Below are 6,875 nucleotides of genomic sequence, written 5' to 3' on the forward strand. Positions count from 1 at the left end.
ATAAGAAGTAAATAATTTTGAACTAAAGTGGAGATGCTTTTTCCTTCACTTTGGCAATCCTATTAATATTCCACAAACTACATACATACTTGTATGTATGTACTATACGCCATTCAATACAAGCTTCATTAAAAAATATCTGTTCAGCTATTTGCTTAACACTTTCTTCAATTTTCCTCTCTCCTTGGGCACTTCATTCCTTCAACTGCTACAATAATTACTGCTCGTTGACTTGTGTACGCCATTTATGCATTGAATATATTACCATTTTCTAACATTTGTCTTTGTTTTTTAATAAAAGTTGTAACGAACTGCATTGATTAATCACTGGACACCACCAACTGCAACATCACTTTGCCTTCTCCTCCCGCTGTATAAGCAACTACATATATGAATGTGTATATGCATTACACGACTATAATATCAAAGTTGTCAGGGCGAGGGTCAGTAATTTTCTGTTTCTATGAATATGAGTACATGTTTATGAATTTTTTGAAAATTCATCTAAATACATACATATGTATGTATATAGTTAAGTGCCTACGTACATCTTCATAATAAGCTAAGACTTTGCCGTTGCATGTGGCAAGTTCCACATGAACCTACGTGCTTTCTTCGACGAGTGTGAGTTAACGTCATTAAAACCTAGCCCGATGAGCGCTGAAACTTTTGTACATATATTAACTCTTCGACTAATAACGATTAAGGAATTATAAATTTATACATGTACATATGTATGAACATGCATCTTTGTTGCATTGACTGTTTCAACGAAGTATGAATGAGCAGTATCTCTCTCTGTATGTATCCATCTTCTTTGTCCCCTGAATAATCGAATTTTAAAAGAGTCAATTGATATGGTCGAATTAAATTTTTGGTGGTGCACCCTGTATTAACTGTTAAACTAAATCTATTGGAGATTCTAAGCGAAGCCAGGTCTTTCTCTACCTGGTCTTTCCAATAGAGTGGAGGTCTTTCTCTTCCTCTGCTTCCCCAGTTGGGACTGCGTCGAATACTTTCAGAGCTCGAGTGTTTTCATCCATTCGGACGACATGACCTACATATGTATATCGTCGTATATTTCGTACAGTTCATCGTTTCATCGCAGAACGCAGAACCTCGTAAGGTCGATTCATCAGTTGTTGTCATCGTCCAAGGCTCTGCACCATATAGCAGGATCGAAATAATGAGTGACTTGTAGAGTTTGGTCTCTGTTTGTCGAGAAGGACTTTACTTCTCAATTTCCCTCTCAATCTGAAGTAGCACCTGTTGACAAGAGTTAAGCAGAACTAACGGCGCGGTTGTTAAGGGTAATGATATCAATATTATTAGCATCTGTTCACTCTTATAGAAGTTCGCACTTTCTCTGTTTAGTCCGGCAGCTCGAATTATTTTCTCCAGAAGTAGGCTGATGAAATCACATGAAAGGGAGTCGACTTGTCTGAAACCTCGTTTGGTATCGAACGACTCGGAGAGGTCCTTCCCGACCCTGACGGAACGGACACAACCGTATTTGTTTCGAGGCATAAAGGCAGTACCTTTTAGTACTGTCGAAACCAGCTTTGAAATCAACGAAGAGGTTATGCGTGTCGATTTTCTTTTCACGGGTCTTTTCCAAGATTTGGCGCATGGTGAATATTTGGTCAGTTGTTGATTTGCTAGTTCTAAAGCCGCACTGATAAGGGGGTTCTACTAGAGTATGCTCCGGTCTTGAAACCTTCTATTAGTCGTAAAATTTGAGTATTACCCCTGTCGACCAGCTTGTCAAGCTCTTCATACCTTTCGGCTCTCTCTCTCTCTTTTTCTGTCTGCAAATGCGTCTAGCTCGCTCGGCTGTCTGCTGTGATTGCAGGTTCTCGACGTCAAACGTCGACGTCGTGTGTTGGCTGTAAGAAGATAGTGGTCCGAGACGATGTTAAGACCTCGATCTGATTGGTGACTTTTCGATTCGAAGACAGCCAGGTATCTTCATGAATTTTCTTATGCTGGAATCTAGTACTACAGATTACCATATTTCAGGCCCCTGCTAAGTCGATCAGCCTCAACCCATTTAGTAATATTTTTTTCATGGAGGCTGAACTTCCTGACCGTTGTGCCAAGTAAACCTTCTTTGCCCACCCTAGCGTTAAAGTCGCTAAGCACGATATTGACATCGTGTAGGGGACAGCTTTCATAGGTGCGCTTCAAGCGCTCATAGAAGATAACTTTAGTCAGATCATCCTTCTCTTCCATCGAGGCGTAGGTGCAATTCAGCGATATGTTTAAAAATTCGCTTTGATGTGGAATGTAGCTAGACGTTCATCCACCGGGGTGAATTTCAGCACGCGCCAATGGAGTCTCTCTCCCACCACGAATCCTACATCGAATTTGCACTCCTTTATATGAACGCTGTAGTATCTGTCCCGTCCATTTTATTTCTTGGACGGTGGTGATGTCAACCTTTATTTTTACGAGGACATCAACCAGCTTGGCAGCGGCGCCTTCCCAACTAAGGGACCGAACATTCCAAGTACATGCCCTTAAATCGTAATTCTTAATACGTTTGCAGTTGTCGTCATCAAAAGGGGGAGTCTCATTCAAGGCGGTGTTTTCCTTTTCATTGGGGACTGAGGAGGAATGTTTCAGAAGATATTTGGTTTAAAATTAGACTCCTTAAGCTGCTTAAGCCTTATGTAAAATAATCGTTTCTGTCCACTCCCAAGGGAAAGGCGTTCAGAGAACTTTTCTCACTTGCGTGAAATTCTAAATATAGCTTCAACCTCGACATACGGAGTACTAGATTTAAAAAATTTGGAAGAAACTTTTATAGGTTTGAAATTTCATTCTTAAAATCATTACTAAATGTATTAAGTCTAATGTTCACATCTACAACTCAAAAATTTCTTACTCTCCCTCTCTCTTTGTTTCATAGATTTTTTGATTTCCTCTTAGCTTTCGCTAAAGCTTTTAACACCCGAGTTTACCTAAAGAAAAGTTTAGCGTGTTATATTGTGGGGAATGACAGTTGGTTTGTTATGATAGACTCTAGACTTTAAATACTCACGAATGTAGCAGACTGAACATATTCATCCATAGTAGCTGCTAGATCAGATTCTTAACCAAACTTCAGCTAAACCATTGTAAGAGTACTTGACGCTTATATAAATGTGGAAAAGTTTGGTTTTTATGCAAAATGTTTTTTTAGAGTATGTATATATAAACGCTAAAACACAATTATAGTATTTTATGTTCACATTTTTGATTTGAGTTTTAAATTGATTATTAAAATTTCTTTCGAACTTTCTATCCCTAAATAACATAATTTTCTTCTTCGCACGAATGATTACAAAAAATGCGGTCACTGCCATAAATTTGTAAAAATCAACTCCCAAATGGAGGAAAATATATACATTATGTACATAATATAATATCCATAAAGCTTGTTAAAATTAGTATTAAGCAGCTGTCAAGGGAAAAATGTAAATTGTAAAAGAAAATTGAAAAACAACATGAAAGTGTTGGAGAAGTCATTGAAGCGCGATCGACAAGCAATCATCACGGTTAGCTGTTGTGGTGATAGAAGGTATGCAAATATATAAATATGGTCCTAACTCAATACTTCAATATACCAATAAATGCACTTATGCCCATCCAAATATAGCGAGTGTCTCAATTAGATCAGGCCGATTGTGGTAAATTATGAACGAAACTTTCACACTTAGTTGTTCGACGATCTTTGTCCGAACACTTATTTTAATTTTTCATAAATAATGCACAATTTTGGGGTGACCTAAATTCTATCAAACGTCTTAGAAATTACTGAAAATGGTTTAGAAATTAGTTCCATGTGTACCAAGAACGATTTCATCTTTTCATGCAGCGTCTACTATTATACATATACCAATGGAGGTGATGTAATCTTGAAATCTCTTGGCGACCATGTTTTTTAACGGTTTTGTGTTTAATTTTGTCAGTGTAATCAGTAAAGTTTGCCATTTCATCATGTGACATTACACTTTCATAGAACGCTAGGAAATTGTTCAAGATTATTATGCAAATTCACATTCTCCGAAAAATTCCCAAATTTACGTTCATGGGAAAGTCATCTTCTCAGATGGTACCCATTTCTGGTTTAACGGCTTTGTCAACAAACAGAATTCTCACTATTGGGCTGAGTAAAATCCTCGTGTGGTTAAGGGAACGGACTGTGTCCCCAAAAATTGACCGTTTGATACGGATTGTGTTATGGCGGCATTATAGGGCCTTATTTCTTTCGAAATGAGGCAGTATGTACCGTTACCATCAGTGGCTAGCGTTACAACACGATTTTGACCGAATTTTTTTGTCGGCATTTGATTAAATCGACGCGAATCATCTTTATTTTGAACAAGACGGTCCATCGCCGCAAGTTTCATGTCTAAACATGGTTACACTGCTTGCAAAGTTTGGCGACTCCGAGGGTATTTGAAATCAAAGATTTACTCCAATCAACCAGCTACCAGCTCGAGGAGCTCAAAGACAATATTCAACGCACTATAGACAAAATTCCATCCGAAATGATGCACCAGGTCATCGAAAACTGGTGTAAGCGGGTAGAGATATGCATACGGAGTCGTGGTGGACATATTGCCGACTTATTGTTATGTTAGATGCGCAAGTAATTTCCCGCTGTTTGTCAATAGATTGCTCCAGCGGTCGATTTTGATGTATCTCAAATTTGGTAAACTTGTCCTAGACGTTTTAAAAAGAAACTACGTTTCCACATTAGTGACTTTATGAATGTGTCATCTACTTTTGGTAAGGTGAATATGTTCGATTTTTGCCAAATAATCCTCATTTGAGGAAAGTGTTGATTTTATTTTTTTCAGTCAAAAAAATAGGCGGCTGAAGCGCATCGGAAACACCAAAAAGTTCACGGAGGTGATTAGTTCGTCCTTTCAAAGACGGGAACTTCTTAACTTAACGACCAAAAACCTTTTAAGACGGTGAAGAGGATTCGTGTAAAATGCAAGACGAGCTTGCTTCAGCATTGGGAGTCACCCGCCAAGACAATATAAAGTGACTACATGCCCTAAGAATGATTCAGAAACTAGAAACTTGGGTTCCTTATGACCTCAATACAAGCATAGGCACGAAAAAGTGATTCTGCTGCATGACAACGCTTTGCCTCATGTAGCCAAACTCGTTAAAACCTAACTGGAAATACTTAAATGGGAGTCCCACCCCACCCGCTATTTTCTCCAGATTTCCTAGATATTGTACAGTTCGATTAATATTTCTACTTGTCAGAAGCAGTACCATTCCAGAGACGACAACAAAAACATACCTTGATTCTTGGATAGCATCACAATATGAACAGTTTTACTGTAATGGCATTCGAGCTTTGCCATAAAGATGGTAAAAAATTATGACTAGCGATGATCACTACTTCGAAAAATTCATTTAGAACCATTTCCTTAAAAAAAATACCATTTTCAAAAAAACATTGAGAACTTAGTTGCGGATCTAATATTTGGAGAAAATTTTCTGGCTCTAAAACAATAGCAATATAAGTAAAGAATGTTATATGAAAACGAGCCTCCAGGTTCTGAAGCAAGTTCTATATACTTGTGAATGGAAAATCTTACTGTCGCTAGGTGGCGCTGGGGTCGATGAAGGTATATATCTCATATTTGTCATCCAATTTTAATATATAAATTAAAATTATCTGCATAACAGAAAAACAGAGCACATTGTACCAATTTTTATAAAGCTTCGTTATTAAAATAAGAAATAATAATAATATTTCAAAGAGATAAGATTCGAAGCACAAAGAATTTATTCATAATAATTTTACTACAGCTTCAACCAGCGGTACAAATTTTTAGGCAATAGCTCTGTAAAATGTTCATTTATATTTGTAAATCTGTAAACAATTTATCCGACACTAGGCTGTCCGATTAAACCCTAATGAAGACAGAAAAATTATAATAAAATCATTGAAGGGCTCCAATTAAAATCCCTTTATATATACCTACTTGTATATAGCAAATTCTAAGTATTTCTAGCGTGCTTATTGTCTAAGTACCGAGTTGGCATTGAAGCGTGGCTAAAATACTTAGCTGAATGCCAGTAGCGTGTCGTGGCGGTTGGAAAGGTATGCTGCACATGATTGCAACCAATAATGATTAAAGCCAAGCCGAGTTAAACAGGTGATGAAGATGGGTGTGTTCGAGTGTTCTCGTGTTAGCTGCTGTAATGTTGACTGAAAAGCAAGAAGCGATGTTGGGTGAGACCTTCAGAAGTTCTCATATAAAATAGAAATAGACTGAAAGGTAAAAAAAAGAAATTAAGGTAAGCCAAAACTTATCAATCGAATTTATAATTTAAAATATATTAGTACAGAGAAAAAAATATCTCCGAAAGAAAAAAATTTTAATTAATTTAAAAAGGTGTTGATGAGTATTTAACTATGATATACTTGTATTACTACTATGAGTAAAAATTAGCAAAACTTTGTTCATAATTTTAAAATTCTTAATTTATTCTTCAAAATCTATGTCGTCTCTCTCAAAGTAATCGCAATATACTTTTGCCAACGTTTCCTCCAATCCTCGAAACTGTTGTCAAAGTCAATTTCCGGAATAGACTTAAACGCACTTAGCGATTCACGTTTAATGTCTTAAATTGACTTAATACGGTTTTCCCGGAGTGATCGTTTGAGTTTGCTGAGTAGTAGGAACTAAATCAGCCGAATATGATTGTTGCTGCACGATGTTGGTTGAAATTTTAGCGAAAAACTAACGAAGAATCAATGCAGCATGCGACAGTGCATTATCGTGGTGCAAACACCAAGAGTTGTCGGTCCATAATTCCGTCCTCTTTTTGCGAATAGCTTCGCGGAAAGAACGCATAAT

Source organism: Bactrocera tryoni, chromosome 1, assembly GCF_016617805.1.
Source record: "Bactrocera tryoni isolate S06 chromosome 1, CSIRO_BtryS06_freeze2, whole genome shotgun sequence".
Lineage (NCBI taxonomy): Eukaryota > Metazoa > Arthropoda > Insecta > Diptera > Tephritidae > Bactrocera > Bactrocera tryoni.